Source organism: Astatotilapia calliptera, chromosome 9, assembly GCF_964374335.1.
Source record: "Astatotilapia calliptera chromosome 9, fAstCal68.1, whole genome shotgun sequence".
In the NCBI taxonomy this organism is placed as follows: domain Eukaryota; kingdom Metazoa; phylum Chordata; class Actinopteri; order Cichliformes; family Cichlidae; genus Astatotilapia; species Astatotilapia calliptera.
Window position 1 is genome coordinate 12,484,864 of NC_137430.1, and position 19,585 is coordinate 12,504,448.

A 19,585-nucleotide genomic window follows, 5' to 3' on the forward strand; every position below is an offset into this window, starting at 1 on the left:
TAAGTTGGAAAACAGAGTGGTGCAGTTTTTCTCCTTCAGGTTTCCTGTAATATTCATTGGATAGATGTTAACTGTCCCACTGCTGTTGAAGATCACGTTTTCTGGATAAAGTTTAAAATGACTTTTAATCCACACTGCAAAAACAGGTTGTGTGCTGTCAAACTTTACTGGTCCAGTTTCACTAAAGTTACATGGGATTTGTAAACAAGATCCACTCAGAGCTTCCATCTCTGTTGGTGCAGTGATGAACAGGTTTGAATCTTGAGGACAAGCAGCCAAAGTACCTGGAAAAAAAGATAAATACACAAATACACATGAGCAAAAACATAATTATGATAAACTAAGTTTAGCAGATGTGTTTCTTTTTTCTCAACAGCTTTAGTATAAACTGTGTGACTTTGTAAAGTATCTCCATCTGCACTGATCTGTCAGACTGTAAATGCCTGAAATGAGACGGCTCACTTGGAATAAAGAGGAGACTCAGTAACATGATGTCTGTCATGATGTTCACAGACTGAACTGTCACAAAACTCATCACCTGGAAAAAAAAATATAACATCACTTAAAGGTTTGATCAAATCAGGAACTTGCATTGTTTTATAGAGCAATACAAAATTTACATGTATTTGAAATCAGATTAAAAGTGTGTGATATAAAAATTTAGTAAAATATAAAAAATGTTTTCTTACCAAATGATCACACAGCTATAGAGAGAGACAATGTGTGATTTCAACAGAAACACAGTGAGTGAAACACTTCTGTGTTTAGATGTTTTAATGTCAAAGCAAACAGACCTGCGGTGCTTTTGGTTTTCTGCCTTTCTGTATTCAGTCGGTCAGTCTGCTTTTTATGTTCCCCTTGTGCACTCTGCTCTCACTTCAGATGCTGCCAGTCCCACCCGCCTGCCTCTAGATTCACCTGACCTGAGCCTCCACTCACACACTAACCTGTTCTTCATTCTCTCATTAACATTTTTGCACATAGAGCAGCTCGTTTCCCCCAGAGACTGTGTCTCAGCTTTCCACAGTTTTTTTCTCCTGCCTGTTTTGATCTGGATTTTTGTACTTTACTCACAAAAATGTCTTCTTTGCATTTTTATATAACTCCTGGTTTTCGCTCTCGGTTTTCAGACTTGCACTCTCAATACTGTAAAAATACACAAAGTTGTCTGGATGCATGCTCAGTCATCTAGATAAATAAATCCAAAAAGGTTAATTCTGTTCTGTCCAGATAAATAGAATCAACCTTTTGGAACAGACAAACCTTCCTGTGAATAAGAAAGTCAGCTCAGTCTCATCACGGTGCAAATAAATTAATTAAACTAATGATTACATTTTCAATTTCACATTTTCATCCAGGCCTTCAGGTTTTATCCTATTTGCCTGTTATATTTATCAGTATTTTAACTTTACAAATATATAGTACAATTCATTTTTTTAAATTTATAAGCACAAATCTAAAGCAAGATGCAGCCTTACATCATGCAGAAAGGTTTTCTGTTCAGCACACAACAGTAACACTGAAGTCACAGCTACAGTGAAGTAAATAACACTGATCATCTTGTTACAGTGTGATGTTCTGCCGGCCCCTGACATCCATATTGATGTTACTCCTGTAACATCAATATGGTTAGGTAAGGAGTGACATCAATGTGACATTTAGTTATCATTTCAAACCAAACAGACACAACAGCAAATATGACTGATGCAAATATTATAAGAGGTACTAACAAAAAGAATGCCAGACCACGTGACTGAGTAATTTTATTACAGAAAGCTGTCTGTACTCACACAGGTTGTGGAAACTGTGTCCGCAGCTTCCTGTTGACCAGCTTCCTCAATTTGTTTAAACATTTCTTGTTTTATTTAATGACTCATTTATCAGTTGAGCCACTTGGCCAAAAGCAGACATCTAAATATATTTCTCTTTCATCATATCTGGAGTTTTCCCTCTGAAAAAAAGTATCAAAAGTAATCATGTATCACGAGAAACTTCAGAGTAACACCACAATAAGCACAGTTAGGTTGTTGGGCAGGAACAACCTAACTCTGCTATGTTATCTGCTATCAGGAAACTTTAAGTCACATCACAGATTCCAATGTTAGTCAACTTAAAAAGTAAATATTATGCATGTTTCATGGCTATTTCTTATTTTATCATCAATATTTGAAAATCATACAACCATACAACACCAAAGTGTTCCCAGGCCAGGTAAAAGAAATAATCACTCTGTCATGCCATGAGCCTACCCCGGAGATGACTGAAACATCTCACAGAGGCTACGTTCACACCAATGTGTTTTTGTTTGAAAATGCATTGTTTTCTCTCTGTTTGGGCCTCCCGTTCACACTGAGATGGTGTTTTCGCTGATGGAAAATGCAGCATTTTGAAAATGCTCTGAAATACGCATACATTTCCAAACGGTGCTTTCGCGTCGCAGTGTGGACAGCGAAAACGGAGACTTTCTAAAACAATGACGCATGTTAGTCATATGATGCAGTCATGTGGCCAATTAAACTAAGATAGCAGAGGGCATTAAACAGCAGTTGCTTTGTTTGCTCGCAATTTTGACAGCCCCATTAAAGATTAATATCAGGTTGTACATGCTCCAGATAGCTTTTCTTCAAATTCTTTAAATCTCACTCGCTTTTGCAACTTTGTACTTTTCTGTTATTCGCAGCAACAACTCCACCTCATTGTTAATCTTGAAGATTTGAAAACAGCGTTGTCGTCTGAAAACGCTACATGTCCACACTAGCATTTTCAGTCACTTTCACAGAGTTGCGTGTCCAGGGAGCAAAATTAATTTTTCAAATCTGGGTGCATGATCTTATGAGTGTCCTGTGATTGAAATCAGGCATCAGAAGGCTGAGGACTTGGAAGCAGAGGGACCTCACATGCAGGCTCCCTTTCATTGTCTAAAACAGAGCTTCCCAAAGCGTGGGGCCCGCGGTATGAAAAGGGGGGAAATAAAAGAAAGAATGCTTGGACACCGCTAGCATAATGGACAGGTTTTTGACGGGACTCCCACACAAACGCAAAGCAGGAGATGAAGCATAGCTGAATATGTTTCCAAACCAACTTCATTCTAAGCCAAAGACTAGAAAATATGGTGAAGCATATCTTCCCTTTGGCTTCACCTGCACAAGTGCCAAGGTAGGTCTCCCCTGCAGAATTGGTTTTCCCTGCGTCAGGAGCAGCGCTGGGCTCTCCAAATCAGGGACAAACAGTATCCCACAATCTTGATTTTTATTTCACAAACACTTGTCGTAATGACTAACTACTCCTGACATTTTGGAGATGTTACTTCTTTATTTAGTAAAGTTACAGCGGGATACAAATAACATCAGGCCGTTCTGCCACGATTTGTTCCAAACAGTACAAAACAGTATCCCACAGCTGTTTATGGTTTTGAACCCATTTTGCACTAAGAGGCATTTTTTGAAAAATGTTTTGATAGCAATGTCAAATATTATTACACAGGAAAAAACAACTACACGTAAAATAATTACACCGTGACGCATCTGCCTTTCTAAATGGAGGGACAGTAACTGTGTGTGTATATGTAAGCGTGTAAAAATTGCAGATAGTCAGATTAACAATTCATCTCATGTAAACAATAACGTGAGCACAGCGTGACGTGAAAAAAGGCACATAGCTTTGACGTTGCATGACGAACTCTGTATTCCTTGTCCACATGTAAACGCAAAAAAGGAGTTTTAAAAAATCTTAGTTTTCGGGAATTCGAAATGCTGTTTACGTGTGGACGAAACAGCTGCTTTTTCAAAAGTACCCGTGTAGGTGCGGACGTAGCATAAAAGAGTTAGTAGTTTATTAAGATGTGATTGTACGGGGACGTTGGGAGGTGCGCCTGAAGGGGCCTAGCAAAAAAAGTTTGGGAACCACTGGTCTAAAAAACAATGAAAGGGGGAACTTGATCATCCAAAGCAGAAAAGTCTTAATTTTATGAGTCTGTTTCTGTTAAGGAGGTCGATTCATTCCTTTTTCGTTTTCTACACTTTGCTTCCTACAACCTGCAATACAATACCCAGCTCGTTTTGAATCACTGGAGAAGAGAAGAATGCAGATTAAATTTTATGTAAGAAGGTATATGTATGAGGTGATAAAACATAAAACCCTTTCATATAACAGAACTATAATGATTTACAGAGAGAGCAGAGTTTTACTGGTTTTGTGTAAACCAGCATGATTAACTCATTCGCAAACAGCACTGCGAGTGGCAACTGCGATGGCCAGGAATCGAACCCGGGTCAACTGCTTGGAAGGAAGTTATGCTCGCCACTATACCACCATCGCTGTGAAAGACTACAACATCACTGATTCATTGTCCGGCTTATACAGATTTTCAGGACAATTAACAAGGTGGGCATTGTGATTACTCGCTTGTCAGGTTCTAAACTGGTCAAAAGGTAGATCACTAAAAAGACTAGTGCTTTCATGCAACTGCACATTTAATCTCATCAGCAAAGCTTCTTTGCTACTCAAGTGTGGCCTCTCACGCATTTAAACTCTTGCGTGATTTTTAGCACCTTGAGAGTCGCAATGGTCACGCGAGTTCTTCAGGTCACAGCAGACAAGGTGAGAATAGGTGTGAATCTGTCTTGGGACGAATCTGGGACGAGGACGTCTTTGGCTCCTCTTTCAAGTTATTGGACTTTGGCAAAAAGGTTTTACGCTTAATTCAAAAATGAGAGCAAGTGTCTGTGTCCCGAATACAAAGTGGGAGCTGGTTCCACAGAGGGGGGCCTGAAAAGTGATGGCTCTGCCTTCCATTGCACTTTAAAATCCCCTCGGAAGCCAGCAGTCTGAGAGCAAAGCACTCTGTTGGGATGATATGGCACTGTGAGATCTTGTAGACAAAATTGGTGGTGATTATTCAAGACCTTGTGTGTGAGGGCAAGTATTTGGATTTTTATTTGGGATTTAATTGGGAGCCAATGAAGAGAGAAGTCCATATGGGGGAAATCTACTCTGTCCTTCCAGTCCCTGACTGTGCTCTGGATGCAGCGTTTTGGAAAACAGTGTAAAGGCTTTTCAGGAAGCTTTTAGGACACTGTGAAAATACTGAATTTGAATAGTGGAGGCTAGAAGTAGTGAATGTATCCTTCCTCTCTATCATTAGATGGAGAGAGTGTACAAAGGCCGGCATAGTGGGTCTGTGGCCACTCTTGCTTGCGCTTTTGCGTGTCTGTCAGCCAGCTGTGGAGAAGAGCAAAGTTTTTACATGCAAAGAGCTGTAGTGAAAAGCAGTGTTCCAAACAATGAAATGTGTCCACTCCTTGTGCTTTTCATGCAGTAATGTTTGAAGCTATTTCTGCTGTTGTCCCATTCCCGGTGAAATCCGCTGTGCCTCCAATCCCAGTCCTCTTGCAAAGCAATGAGCATTTGTCAGACGCATGAGTCATTGGCGGTACTCAGACTGGATCCTGGACGACTACACGGGGGCACGTGTGGGGTGGCTAAGAGACCAATTGAAGGATGCCATGTTTACTGAATATGTGCCTAATTTTGTCAGGACATAGCTGGGTCCATTGCTTCTGCGTGCTCTATTTTCACAAGCAAAGGCCTGGCTCTTTCTCCTGGCACCTTCTCAGGTGATCTCCATGCCTTCTTCTCAAATCAACGTCAGGACTGGCGCAAAAAAGCTCACCGTTGTCGACAGGATTCGAAGCTGTGCGGGGAGACCCCAATGGATTTCTAGTCCATCGCCTTGACCGCTCGGCCACAACAACCACATTGGGCTGTGGAACTACATACTTGAAAGACATACGTCTTCCAAGTCCTACGCCACACATCTTTCAAGTAGGATGTGCACAACAACGGCCACGCTGGATTGTAAATGCGGTAGCTGCATGACTTTGGTGCGAAAGCTTGTGGTTTTGCAGTTCCGTGAGATTGGTGCAGCACAGCTGCGGTTGAAGCTAGCTGGCTGACATTAGCTTGCTTGTTTGCATGAACAGTAACACACACAGCTGATGATTTTGCCACCGCAAAGAGCTGATCAGTACATGGTTAGTAAAATGTTATCTTCATTCCAAACATTGAGCACAATATTTAAAGTGGGACTGGGTGTCTTTATGAAGAAGTAGCGTGTCCAATCACAGTTTCATGTAAGAAGGTAGAGGTATGAAGTGATGAGAACTCAAAGCCTGTGTGAACAGTGTCTTTCCACAGCAAACGGTAGCAGCGAGGCCGATGAAGAATGCACCTGGCCTGACATTGTAAGCATTTGCAGAAAGAGCGGAGAACGTTTTTAGTGTAAAACAGTACGCAGCCCACATGCTTGAACAGCACTGTGAGTGGCAACTGCGATGGCCGGGAATCGAACCCGGGTCAACTGCTTGGAAGGAAGCTATGCTCGCCACTATACCACCATCGCTGTGAAAGACTACAACATCACTGATTCATTGTCCGGCTTATACAGCTTTTCAGGACAATTAACAAGGTGGGCATTGTGATTACTCGCTTGTCAGGTTCTAAACTGGTCAAAAGGTAGATCACTAAAAAGACTAGTGCTTTCATGCAACTGCACATTTAATCTCATCAGCAAAGCTTCTTTGCTACTCAAGTGTGGCCTCTCACGCATTTAAACTCTTGCGTGATTTTTAGCACCTTGAGAGTCGCAATGGTCACGCGAGTTCTTCAGGTCACAGCAGACAAGGTGAGAATAGGTGTGAATCTGTCTTGGGACGAATCTGGGACGAGGACGTCTTTGGCTCTTCTTTCAAGTTATTGGACTTTGGCAAAAAGGTTTTACGCTTCATTCAAAAATGAGAGCAAGTGTCTGTGTCCCGAATACAAAGTGGGAGCTGGTTCCACAGAGAGGGGCCTGAAAAGTGATGGCTCTGCCTTCCATTGCACTTTAAAATCCCCTCGGAAGCCAGCAGTCTGAGAGCAAAGCACTCTGTTGGGATGATATGGCACTGTGAGATCTTGTAGACAAAATTGGTGGTGATTATTCAAGACCTTGTGTGTGAGGGCAAGTATTTGGATTTTTATTTGGGATTTAATTGGGAGCCAATGAAGAGAGAAGTCCATATGGGGGAAATCTACTCTGTCCTTCCAGTCCCTGACTGTGCTCTGGATGCAGCGTTTTGGAAAACAGTGTAAAGGCTTTTCAGGAAGCTTTTAGGACACTGTGAAAATACTGAATTTGAATAGTGGAGGCTAGAAGTAGTGAATGTATCCTTCCTCTCTATCATTAGATGGAGAGAGTGTACAAAGGCCGGCATAGTGGGTCTGTGGCCACTCTTGCTTGCGCTTTTGCGTGTCTGTCAGCCAGCTGTGGAGAAGAGCAAAGTTTTTACATGCAAAGAGCTGTAGTGAAAAGCAGTGTTCCAAACAATGAAATGTGTCCACTCCTTGTGCTTTTCATGCAGTAATGTTTGAAGCTATTTCTGCTGTTGTCCCATTCCCGGTGAAATCCGCTGTGCCTCCAATCCCAGTCCTCTTGCAAAGCAATGAGCATTTGTCAGACGCATGAGTCATTGGCGGTACTCAGACTGGATCCTGGACGACTACACGGGGGCACGTGTGGGGTGGCTAAGAGACCAATTGAAGGATGCCATGTTTACTGAATATGTGCCTAATTTTGTCAGGACATAGCTGGGTCCATTGCTTCTGCGTGCTCTATTTTCACAAGCAAAGGCCTGGCTCTTTCTCCTGGCACCTTCTCAGGTGATCTCCATGCCTTCTTCTCAAATCAACGTCTGGACTGGCGCAAAACAGCTGACCGTTGTCGACAGGATTCGAACCTGTGCGGGGAGACCCCAATGGATTTCTAGTCCATCGCCTTGACCGCTCGGCCACAACAACCACATTGGGCTGTGGAACTACATACTTGAAAGACATACGTCTTCCAAGTCCTACGCCACACATCTTTCAAGTAGGATGTGCACAACAACGGCCACTCTGGATTGTAAATGCGGTAGCTGCATGACTTTGGTGCGAAAGCTTGTGGTTTTGCAGTTCCGTGAGATTGGTGCAGCACAGCTGCGGTTGAAGCTAGCTGGCTGACATTAGCTTGCTTGTTTGCATGAACAGTAACACACACAGCTGATGATTTTGCCACCGCAAAGAGCTGATCAGTACATGGTTAGTAAAATGTTATCTTCATTCCAAACATTGAGCACAATATTTAAAGTGGGACTGGGTGTCTTTATGAAGAAGTAGCGTGTCCAATCACAGTTTCATGTAAGAAGGTAGAGGTATGAAGTGATGAGAACTCAAAGCCTGTGTGAACAGTGTCTTTCCACAGCAAACGGTAGCAGCGAGGCCGATGAAGAATGCACCTGGCCTGACATTGTAAGCATTTGCAAAAAGAGCGGAGAACGTTTTTAGTGTAAAATAGTACGCAGCCCACATGCTCGAACAGCACTGCGAGTGGCGACTGCGACGGCCGGGAATCGAACCCGGGTCAACTGCTTGGAAGGCAGCTATGCTCGCCACTATACCACCATCGCTGTGAAAGACTACAACATCACTGATTCATTGTCCGGCTTATACAGATTTTCAGGACAATTAACAAGGTGGGCATTGTGATTACTCGCTTGTCAGGTTCTAAACTGGTCAAAAGGTAGATCACTAAAAAGACTAGTGCTTTCATGCAACTGCACATTTAATCTCATCAGCAAAGCTTCTTTGCTACTCAAGTGTGGCCTCTCACGCATTTAAACTCTTGCGTGATTTTTAGCACCTTGAGAGTCGCAATGGTCACGCGAGTTCTTCAGGTCACAGCAGACAAGGTGAGAATAGGTGTGAATCTGTCTTGGGACGAATCTGGGACGAGGACGTCTTTGGCTCTTCTTTCAAGTTATTGGACTTTGGCAAAAAGGTTTTACGCTTCATTCAAAAATGAGAGCAAGTGTCTGTGTCCCGAATACAAAGTGGGAGCTGGTTCCACAGAGAGGGGCCTGAAAAGTGATGGCTCTGCCTTCCATTGCACTTTAAAATCCCCTCGGAAGCCAGCAGTCTGAGAGCAAAGCACTCTGTTGGGATGATATGGCACTGTGAGATCTTGTAGACAAAATTGGTGGTGATTATTCAAGACCTTGTGTGTGAGGGCAAGTATTTGGATTTTTATTTGGGATTTAATTGGGAGCCAATGAAGAGAGAAGTCCATATGGGGGGAATCTACTCTGTCCTTCCAGTCCCTGACTGTGCTCTGGATGCAGTGTTTTGGAAAACAGTGTAAAGGCTTTTCAGGAAGCTTTTAGGACACTGTGAAAATACTGAATTTGAATAGTGGAGGCTAGAAGTAGTGAATGTATCCTTCCTCTCTATCATTAGATGGAGAGAGTGTACAAAGGCCGGCATAGTGGGTCTGTGGCCACTCTTGCTTGCGCTTTTGCGTGTCTGTCAGCCAGCTGTGGAGAAGAGCAAAGTTTTTACATGCAAAGAGCTGTAGTGAAAAGCAGTGTTCCAAACAATGAAATGTGTCCACTCCTTGTGCTTTTCATGCAGTAATGTTTGAAGCTATTTCTGCTGTTGTCCCATTCCCGGTGAAATCCGCTGTGCCTCCAATCCCGATCCCAGTCCTCTTGCAAAGCAATCAGCATTTGTCAGACGCATGAGTCATTGGCGGTACTCAGACTGGATCCTGGACGACTACACGGGGGCACGTGTGGGGTGGCTAAGAGACCAATTGAAGGATGCCATGTTTACTGAATATGTGCCTAATTTTGTCAGGACATAGCTGGGTCCATTGCTTCTGCGTGCTCTATTTTCACAAGCAAAGGCCTGGCTCTTTCTCCTGGCACCTTCTCAGGTGATCTCCATGCCTTCTTCTCAAATCAACGTCAGGACTGCCGCAAAAAAGCTCACCGTTGTCGACAGGATTCGAACCTGTGCGGGGAGACCCCAATGGATTTCTAGTCCATCGCCTTGACCGCTCGGCCACAACAACCACATTGGGCTGTGGAACTACATACTTGAAAGACATACGTCCTACAAAGTCCTACTCCACACATCTTTCAAGTAGGATGTGCACAACAACGGCCACGCTGGATTGTAAATGCGGTAGCTGCATGACTTTGGTGCGAAAGCTTGTGGTTTTGCAGTTCCGTGAGATTGGTGCAGCACAGCTGCGGTTGAAGCTAGCTGGCTGACATTAGCTTGCTTGTTTGCATGAACAGTAACACACACAGCTGATGATTTTGCCACCGCAAAGAGCTGATCAGTACATGGTTAGTAAAATGTTATCTTCATTCCAAACATTGAGCACAATATTTAAAGTGGGACTGGGTGTCTTTATGAAGAAGTAGCGTGTCCAATCACAGTTTCATGTAAGAAGGTAGAGGTATGAAGTGATGAGAACTCAAAGCCTGTGTGAACAGTGTCTTTCCACAGCAAACGGTAGCAGCGAGGCCGATGAAGAATGCACCTGGCCTGACATTGTAAGCATTTGCAGAAAGAGCGGAGAACGTTTTTAGTGTAAAATAGTACGCAGCCCACATTCTCGAACAGCACTGCGAGTGGCAACTGCGATGGCCGGGAATAGAACCCGGGTCAACTGCTTGGAAGGAAGCTATGCTCGCCACTATACCACCATCGCTGTGAAAGACTACAACATCACTGATTCATTGTCCGGCTTATACACATTTTCAGGACAATTAACAAGGTGGGCATTGTGATTACTCGCTTGTCAGGTTCTAAACTGGTCAAAAGGTAGATCACTAAAAAGACTAGTGCTTTCATGCAACTGCACATTTAATCTCATCAGCAAAGCTTCTTTGCTACTCAAGTGTGGCCTCTCACGCATTTAAACTCTTGCGTGATTTTTAGCACCTTGAGAGTCGCAATGGTCACGCGAGTTCTTCAGGTCACAGCAGACAAGGTGAGAATAGGTGTGAATCTGTCTTGGGACGAATCTGGGACGAGGACGTCTTTGGCTCCTCTTTCAAGTTATTGGACTTTGGCAAAAAGGTTTTACGCTTAATTCAAAAATGAGAGCAAGTGTCTGTGTCCCGAATACAAAGTGGGAGCTGGTTCCACAGAGAGGGGCCTGAAAAGTGATGGCTCTGCCTTCCATTGCACTTTAAAATCCCCTCGGAAGCCAGCAGTCTGAGAGCAAAGCACTCTGTTGGGATGATATGGCACTGTGAGATCTTGTATACAAAATTGGTGGTGATTATTCAAGACCTTGTGTGTGAGGGCAAGTATTTGGATTTTTATTTGGGATTTAATTGGGAGCCAATGAAGAGAGAAGTCCATATGGGGGAAATCTACTCTGTCCTTCCAGTCCCTGACTGTGCTCTGGATGCAGCGTTTTGGAAAACAGTGTAAAGGCTTTTCAGGAAGCTTTTAGGACACTGTGAAAATACTGAATTTGAATAGTGGAGGCTAGAAGTAGTGAATGTATCCTTCCTCTCTATCATTAGATGGAGAGAGTGTACAAAGGCCGGCATAGTGGGTCTGTGGCCACTCTTGCTTGCGCTTTTGCGTGTCTGTCAGCCAGCTGTGGAGAAGAGCAAAGTTTTTACATGCAAAGAGCTGTAGTGAAAAGCAGTGTTCCAAACAATGAAATGTGTCCACTCCTTGTGCTTTTCATGCAGTAATGTTTGAAGCTATTTCTGCTGTTGTCCCATTCCCGGTGAAATCCGCTGTGCCTCCAATCCCAGTCCTCTTGCAAAGCAATCAGCATTTGTCAGACGCATGAGTCATTGGCGGTACTCAGACTGGATCCTGGACGACTACACGGGGGCACGTGTGGGGTGGCTAAGAGAGCAATTGAAGGATGCCATGTTTACTGAATATGTGCCTAATTTTGTCAGGACATAGCTGGGTCCATTGCTTCTGCGTGCTCTATTTTCACAAGCAAAGGCCTGGCTCTTTCTCCTGGCACCTTCTCAGGTGATCTCCATGCCTTCTTCTCAAATCAACGTCAGGACTGGCGCAAAAAAGCTGACCGTTGTCGACAGGATTCGAACCTGTGCGGGGAGACCCCAATGGATTTCTAGTCCATCGCCTTGACCGCTCGGCCACAACAACCACATTGGGCTGTGGAACTACATACTTGAAAGACATACGTCCTACAAAGTCCTACTCCACACATCTTTCAAGTAGGATGTGCACAACAACGGCCACGCTGGATTGTAAATGCGGTAGCTGCATGACTTTGGTGCGAAAGCTTGTGGTTTTGCAGTTCCGTGAGATTGGTGCAGCACAGCTGCGGTTGAAGCTAGCTGGCTGACATTAGCTTGCTTGTTTGCATGAACAGTAACACACACAGCTGATGATTTTGCCACCGCAAAGAGCTGATCAGTACATGGTTAGTAAAATGTTATCTTCATTCCAAACATTGAGCACAATATTTAAAGTGGGACTGGGTGTCTTTATGAAGAAGTAGCGTGTCCAATCACAGTTTCATGTAAGAAGGTAGAGGTATGAAGTGATGAGAACTCAAAGCCTGTGTGAACAGTGTCTTTCCACAGCAAACGGTAGCAGCGAGGCCGATGAAGAATGCACCTGGCCTGACATTGTAAGCATTTGCAGAAAGAGCGGAGAACGTTTTTAGTGTAAAATAGTACGCAGCCCACATGCTCGAACAGCACTGCGAGTGGCAACTTCGATGGCCGGGAATCGAACGCGGGTCAACTGCTTGGAAGGCAGCTATGCTCGCCACTATACCACCATCGCTGTGAAAGACTACAACATCACTGATTCATTGTCCGGCTTATACAGATTTTCAGGACAATTAACAAGGTGGGCATTGTGATTACTCGCTTGTCAGGTTCTAAACTGGTCAAAAGGTAGATCACTAAAAAGACTAGTGCTTTCATGCAACTGCACATTTAATCTCATCAGCAAAGCTTCTTTGCTACTCAAGTGTGGCCTCTCACGCATTTAAACTCTTGCGTGACTTTTAGCACCTTGAGAGTCGCAATGGTCACGCGAGTTCTTCAGGTCACAGCAGACAAGGTGAGAATAGGTGTGAATCTGTCTTGGGACGAATCTGGGACGAGGACGTCTTTGGCTCCTCTTTCAAGTTATTGGACTTTGGCAAAAAGGTTTTACGCTTAATTCAAAAATGAGAGCAAGTGTCTGTGTCCCAAATACAAAGTGGGAGCTGGTTCCACAGAGAGGGGCCTGAAAAGTGATGGCTCTGCCTTCCATTGCACTTTAAAATCCCCTCGGAAGCCAGCAGTCTGAGAGCAAAGCACTCTGTTGGGATGATATGGCACTGTGAGATCTTGTAGACAAAATTGGTGGTGATTATTCAAGACCTTGTGTGTGAGGGCAAGTATTTGGATTTTTATTTGGGATTTAATTGGGAGCCAATGAAGAGAGAAGTCCATATGGGGGAAATCTACTCTGTCCTTCCAGTCCCTGACTGTGCTCTGGATGCAGCGTTTTGGAAAACAGTGTAAAGGCTTTTCAGGAAGCTTTTAGGACACTGTGAAAATACTGAATTTGAATAGTGGAGGCTAGAAGTAGTGAATGTATCCTTCCTCTCTATCATTAGATGGAGAGAGTGTACAAAGGCCGGCATAGTGGGTCTGTGGCCACTCTTGCTTGCGCTTTTGCGTGTCTGTCAGCCAGCTGTGGAGAAGAGCAAAGTTTTTACATGCAAAGAGCTGTAGTGAAAAGCAGTGTTCCAAACAATGAAATGTGTCCACTCCTTGTGCTTTTCATGCAGTAATGTTTGAAGCTATTTCTGCTGTTGTCCCATTCCCGGTGAAATCCGCTGTGCCTCCAATCCCGATCCCAGTCCTCTTGCAAAGCAATGAGCATTTGTCAGACGCATGAGTCATTGGCGGTACTCAGACTGGATCCTGGACGACTACACGGGGGCACGTGTGGGGTGGCTAAGAGAGCAATTGAAGGATGCCATGTTTACTGAATATGTGCCTAATTTTGTCAGGACATAGCTGGGTCCATTGCTTCTGCGTGCTCTATTTTCACAAGCAAAGGCCTGGCTCTTTCTCCTGGCACCTTCTCAGGTGATCTCCATGCCTTCTTCTCAAATCAACGTCAGGACTGCCGCAAAAAAGCTCACCGTTGTCAACAGGATTCGAACCTGTGCGGGGAGACCCCAATGGATTTCTAGTCCATCGCCTTGACCGCTCGGCCACAACAACCACATTGGGCTGTGGAACTACATACTTGAAAGACATACGTCCTACAAAGTCCTACTCCACACATCTTTCAAGTAGGATGTGCACAACAACGGCCACACTGGATTGTAAATGCGGTAGCTGCATGACTTTGGTGCGAAAGCTTGTGGTTTTGCAGTTCCGTGAGATTGGTGCAGCACAGCTGCGGTTGAAGCTAGCTGGCTGACATTAGCTTGCTTGTTTGCATGAACAGTAACACACACAGCTGATGATTTTGCCACCGCAAAGAGCTGATCAGTACATGGTTAGTAAAATGTTATCTTCATTCCAAACATTGAGCACAATATTTAAAGTGGGACTGGGTGTCTTTATGAAGAAGTAGCGTGTCCAATCACAGTTTCATGTAAGAAGGTAGAGGTATGAAGTGATGAGAACTCAAAGCCTGTGTGAACAGTGTCTTTCCACAGCAAACGGTAGCAGCGAGGCCGATGAAGAATGCACCTGGCCTGACATTGTAAGCATTTGCAGAAAGAGCGGAGAACGTTTTTAGTGTAAAATAGTACGCAGCCCACATGCTCGAACAGCACTGCGAGTGGCAACTTCGATGGCCGGGAATCGAACGCGGGTCAACTGCTTGGAAGGTAGCTATGCTCGCCACTATACCACCATCGCTGTGAAAGACTACAACATCACTGATTCATTGTCCGGCTTATACAGATTTTCAGGACAATTAACAAGGTGGGCATTGTGATTACTCGCTTGTCAGGTTCTAAACTGGTCAAAAGGTAGATCACTAAAAAGACTAGTGCTTTCATGCAACTGCACATTTAATCTCATCAGCAAAGCTTCTTTGCTACTCAAGTGTGGCCTCTCACGCATTTAAACTCTTGCGTGACTTTTAGCACCTTGAGAGTCGCAATGGTCACGCGAGTTCTTCAGGTCACAGCAGACAAGGTGAGAATAGGTGTGAATCTGTCTTGGGACGAATCTGGGACGAGGACGTCTTTGGCTCCTCTTTCAAGTTATTGGACTTTGGCAAAAAGGTTTTACGCTTAATTCAAAAATGAGAGCAAGTGTCTGTGTCCCAAATACAAAGTGGGAGCTGGTTCCACAGAGAGGGGCCTGAAAAGTGATGGCTCTGCCTTCCATTGCACTTTAAAATCCCCTCGGAAGCCAGCAGTCTGAGAGCAAAGCACTCTGTTGGGATGATATGGCACTGTGAGATCTTGTAGACAAAATTGGTGGTGATTATTCAAGAACTTGTGTGTGAGGGCAAGTATTTGGATTTTTATTTGGGATTTAATTGGGAGCCAATGAAGAGAGAAGTCCATATGGGGGAAATCTACTCTGTCCTTCCAGTCCCTGACTGTGCTCTGGATGCAGCGTTTTGGAAAACAGTGTAAAGGCTTTTCAGGAAGCTTTTAGGACACTGTGAAAATACTGAATTTGAATAGTGGAGGCTAGAAGTAGTGAATGTATCCTTCCTCTCTATCATTAGATGGAGAGAGTGTACAAAGGCCGGCATAGTGGGTCTGTGGCCACTCTTGCTTGCGCTTTTGCGTGTCTGTCAGCCAGCTGTGGAGAAGAGCAAAGTTTTTACATGCAAAGAGCTGTAGTGAAAAGCAGTGTTCCAAACAATGAAATGTGTCCACTCCTTGTGCTTTTCATGCAGTAATGTTTGAAGCTATTTCTGCTGTTGTCCCATTCCCGGTGAAATCCGCTGTGCCTCCAATCCCGATCCCAGTCCTCTTGCAAAGCAATCAGCATTTGTCAGACGCATGAGTCATTGGCGGTACTCAGACTGGATCCTGGACGACTACACGGGGGCACGTGTGGGGTGGCTAAGAGAGCAATTGAAGGATGCCATGTTTACTGAATATGTGCCTAATTTTGTCAGGACATAGCTGGGTCCATTGCTTCTGCGTGCTCTATTTTCACAAGCAAAGGCCTGGCTCTTTCTCCTGGCACCTTCTCAGGTGATCTCCATGCCTTCTTCTCAAATCAACGTCTGGACTGGCGCAAAACAGCTGACCGTTGTCGACAGGATTCGAACCTGTGCTGGGAGACCCCAATGGATTTCTAGTCCATCGCCTTGACCGCTCGGCCACAACAACCACATTGGGCTGTGGAACTACATACTTGAAAGACATACGTCCTACAAAGTCCTACTCCACACATCTTTCAAGTAGGATGTGCACAACAACGGCCACGCTGGATTGTAAATGCGGTAGCTGCATGACTTTGGTGCGAAAGCTTGTGGTTTTGCAGTTCCGTGAGATTGGTGCAGCACAGCTGCGGTTGAAGCTAGCTGGCTGACATTAGCTTGCTTGTTTGCATGAACAGTAACACACACAGCTGATGATTTTGCCACCGCAAAGAGCTGATCAGTACATGGTTAGTAAAATGTTATCTTCATTCCAAACATTGAGCACAATATTTAAAGTGGGACTGGGTGTCTTTATGAAGAAGTAGCGTGTCCAATCACAGTTTCATGTAAGAAGGTAGAGGTATGAAGTGATGAGAACTCAAAGCCTGTGTGAACAGTGTCTTTCCACAGCAAACGGTAGCAGCGAGGCCGATGAAGAATGCACCTGGCCTGACATTGTAAGCATTTGCAGAAAGAGCGGAGAACGTTTTTAGTGTAAAATAGTACGCAGCCCACATTCTCGAACAGCACTGCGAGTGGCAACTGCGATGGCCGGGAATAGAACCCGGGTCAACTGCTTGGAAGGAAGCTATGCTCGCCACTATACCACCATCGCTGTGAAAGACTGCAACATCACTGATTCATTGTCCGGCTTATACACATTTTCAGGACAATTAACAAGGTGGGCATTGTGATTACTCGCTTGTCAGGTTCTAAACTGGTCAAAAGGTAGATCACTAAAAAGACTAGTGCTTTCATGCAACTGCACATTTAATCTCATCAGCAAAGCTTCTTTGCTACTCAAGTGTGGCCTCTCACGCATTTAAACTCTTGCGTGATTTTTAGCACCTTGAGAGTCGCAATGGTCACGCGAGTTCTTCAGGTCACAGCAGACAAGGTGAGAATAGGTGTGAATCTGTCTTGGGACGAATCTGGGACGAGGACGTCTTTGGCTCCTCTTTCAAGTTATTGGACTTTGGCAAAAAGGTTTTATGCTTAATTCAAAAATGAGAGCAAGTGTCTGTGTCCCGAATACAAAGTGGGAGCTGGTTCCACAGAGAGGGGCCTGAAAAGTGATGGCTCTGCCTTCCATTGCACTTTAAAATCCCCTCGGAAGCCAGCAGTCTGAGAGCAAAGCACTCTGTTGGGATGATATGGCACTGTGAGATCTTGTAGACAAAATTGGTGGTGATTATTCAAGACCTTGTGTGTGAGGGCAAGTATTTGGATTTTTATTTGGGATTTAATTGGGAGCCAATGAAGAGAGAAGTCCATATGGGGGAAATCTACTCTGTCCTTCCAGTCCCTGACTGTGCTCTGGATGCAGCGTTTTGGAAAACAGTGTAAAGGCTTTTCAGGAAGCTTTTAGGACACTGTGAAAATACTGAATTTGAATAGTGGAGGCTAGAAGTAGTGAATGTATCCTTCCTCTCTATCATTAGATGGAGAGAGTGTACAAAGGCCGGCATAGTGGGTCTGTGGCCACTCTTGCTTGCGCTTTTGCGTGTCTGTCAGCCAGCTGTGGAGAAGAGCAAAGTTTTTACATGCAAAGAGCTGTAGTGAAAAGCAGTGTTCCAAACAATGAAATGTGTCCACTCCTTGTGCTTTTCATGCAGTAATGTTTGAAGCTATTTCTGCTGTTGTCCCATTCCCGGTGAAATCCGCTGTGCCTCCAATCCCAGTCCTCTTGCAAAGCAATCAGCATTTGTCAGACGCATGAGTCATTGGCGGTACTCAGACTGGATCCTGGACGACTACACGGGGGCACGTGTGGGGTGGCTAAGAGAGCAATTGAAGGATGCCATGTTTACTGAATATGTGCCTAATTTTGTCAGGACATAGCTGGGTCCATTGCTTCTGCGTGCTCTATTTTCACAAGCAAAGGCCTGGCTCTTTCTCCTGGCACCTTCTCAGGTGATCTCCATGCCTTCTTCTCAAATCAACGTCAGGACTGGCGCAAAAAAGCTGACCGTTGTCGACAGGATTCGAACCTGTGCGGGGAGACCCCAATGGATTTCTAGTCCATCGCCTTGACCGCTCGGCCACAACAACCACATTGGGCTGTGGAACTACATACTTGAAAGACATACGTCTTCCAAGTCCTACGCCACACATCTTTCAAGTAGGATGTGCACAACAACGGCCACGCTGGATTGTAAATGCGGTAGCTGCATGACTTTGGTGCGAAAGCTTGTGGTTTTGCAGTTCCGTGAGATTGGTGCAGCACAGCTGCGGTTGAAGCTAGCTGGCTGACATTAGCTTGCTTGTTTGCATGAACAGTAACACACACAGCTGATGATTTTGCCACCGCAAAGAGCTGATCAGTACATGGTTAGTAAAATGTTATCTTCATTCCAAACATTGAGCACAATATTTAAAGTGGGACTGGGTGTCTTTATGAAGAAGTAGCGTGTCCAATCACAGTTTCATGTAAGAAGGTAGAGGTATGAAGTGATGAGAACTCAAAGCCTGTGTGAACAGTGTCTTTCCACAGCAAACGGTAGCAGCGAGGCCGATGAAGAATGCACCTGGCCTGACATTGTAAGCATTTGCAGAAAGAGCGGAGAACGTTTTTAGTGTAAAATAGTACGCAGCCCACATGCTCGAACAGCACTGCGAGTGGCAACTGCGATGGCCGGGAATCGAACCCGGGTCAACTGCTTGGAAGGCAGTTTTGCTCGCCACTATACCACCATCGCTGTGAAAGACTGCAACATCACTGATTCATTGTCCGGCTTATACAGATTTTCAGGACAATTAACAAGGTGGGCATTGTGATTACTCGCTTGTCAGGTTCTAAACTGGTCAAAAGGTAGATCACTAAAAAGACTAGTGCTTTCATGCAACTGCACATTTAATCTCATCAGCAAAGCTTCTTTGCTACTCAAGTGTGGCCTCTCACGCATTTAAACTCTTGCGTGACTTTTAGCACCTTGAGAGTCGCAATGGTCACGCGAGTTCTTCAGGTCACAGCAGACAAGGTGAGAATAGGTGTGAATCTGTCTTGGGACGAATCTGGGACGAGGACGTCTTTGGCTCCTCTTTCAAGTTATTGGACTTTGGCAAAAAGGTTTTACGCTTAATTCAAAAATGAGAGCAAGTGTCTGTGTCCCAAATACAAAGTGGGAGCTGGTTCCACAGAGAGGGGCCTGAAAAGTGATGGCTCTGCCTTCCATTGCACTTTAAAATCCCCTCGGAAGCCAGCAGTCTGAGAGCAAAGCACTCTGTTGGGATGATATGGCACTGTGAGATCTTGTAGACAAAATTGGTGGTGATTATTCAAGACCTTGTGTGTGAGGGCAAGTATTTGGATTTTTATTTGGGATTTAATTGGGAGCCAATGAAGAGAGAAGTCCATATGGGG

The 19,585-nt window shown here is 44.6% G+C and overlaps 10 non-coding genes across 10 annotated transcripts; all 10 read right to left on the minus strand.

Moving 5' to 3' along the window:
* Positions 1-5,671: 5,671 nt before the first annotated feature.
* trnas-aga (transfer RNA serine (anticodon AGA)) lies at positions 5,672-5,753 on the minus strand. Its single transcript has one exon. It is a non-coding gene; the product is annotated as a tRNA-Ser (tRNA).
* A 575-nt stretch (positions 5,754-6,328) lies between these two features.
* On the minus strand, positions 6,329-6,400 carry trnag-ucc (transfer RNA glycine (anticodon UCC)). Its single transcript has one exon. It is a non-coding gene; the product is annotated as a tRNA-Gly (tRNA).
* Positions 6,401-7,754: 1,354 nt separating this feature from the next.
* On the minus strand, positions 7,755-7,836 carry trnas-aga (transfer RNA serine (anticodon AGA)). The gene has a single exon. It is a non-coding gene; the product is annotated as a tRNA-Ser (tRNA).
* Positions 7,837-8,411: 575 nt separating this feature from the next.
* Positions 8,412-8,483, minus strand: trnag-ucc (transfer RNA glycine (anticodon UCC)). The gene has a single exon. It is a non-coding gene; the product is annotated as a tRNA-Gly (tRNA).
* A 1,360-nt stretch (positions 8,484-9,843) lies between these two features.
* On the minus strand, positions 9,844-9,925 carry trnas-aga (transfer RNA serine (anticodon AGA)). Its single transcript has one exon. It is a non-coding gene; the product is annotated as a tRNA-Ser (tRNA).
* A 2,002-nt stretch (positions 9,926-11,927) lies between these two features.
* On the minus strand, positions 11,928-12,009 carry trnas-aga (transfer RNA serine (anticodon AGA)). Its single transcript has one exon. It is a non-coding gene; the product is annotated as a tRNA-Ser (tRNA).
* Positions 12,010-14,017: 2,008 nt separating this feature from the next.
* Positions 14,018-14,099, minus strand: trnas-aga (transfer RNA serine (anticodon AGA)). Its single transcript has one exon. It is a non-coding gene; the product is annotated as a tRNA-Ser (tRNA).
* A 2,008-nt stretch (positions 14,100-16,107) lies between these two features.
* On the minus strand, positions 16,108-16,189 carry trnas-aga (transfer RNA serine (anticodon AGA)). The gene has a single exon. It is a non-coding gene; the product is annotated as a tRNA-Ser (tRNA).
* A 2,002-nt stretch (positions 16,190-18,191) lies between these two features.
* Positions 18,192-18,273, minus strand: trnas-aga (transfer RNA serine (anticodon AGA)). Its single transcript has one exon. It is a non-coding gene; the product is annotated as a tRNA-Ser (tRNA).
* Positions 18,274-18,848: 575 nt separating this feature from the next.
* On the minus strand, positions 18,849-18,920 carry trnag-ucc (transfer RNA glycine (anticodon UCC)). Its single transcript has one exon. It is a non-coding gene; the product is annotated as a tRNA-Gly (tRNA).
* Positions 18,921-19,585: the final 665 nt, after the last annotated feature.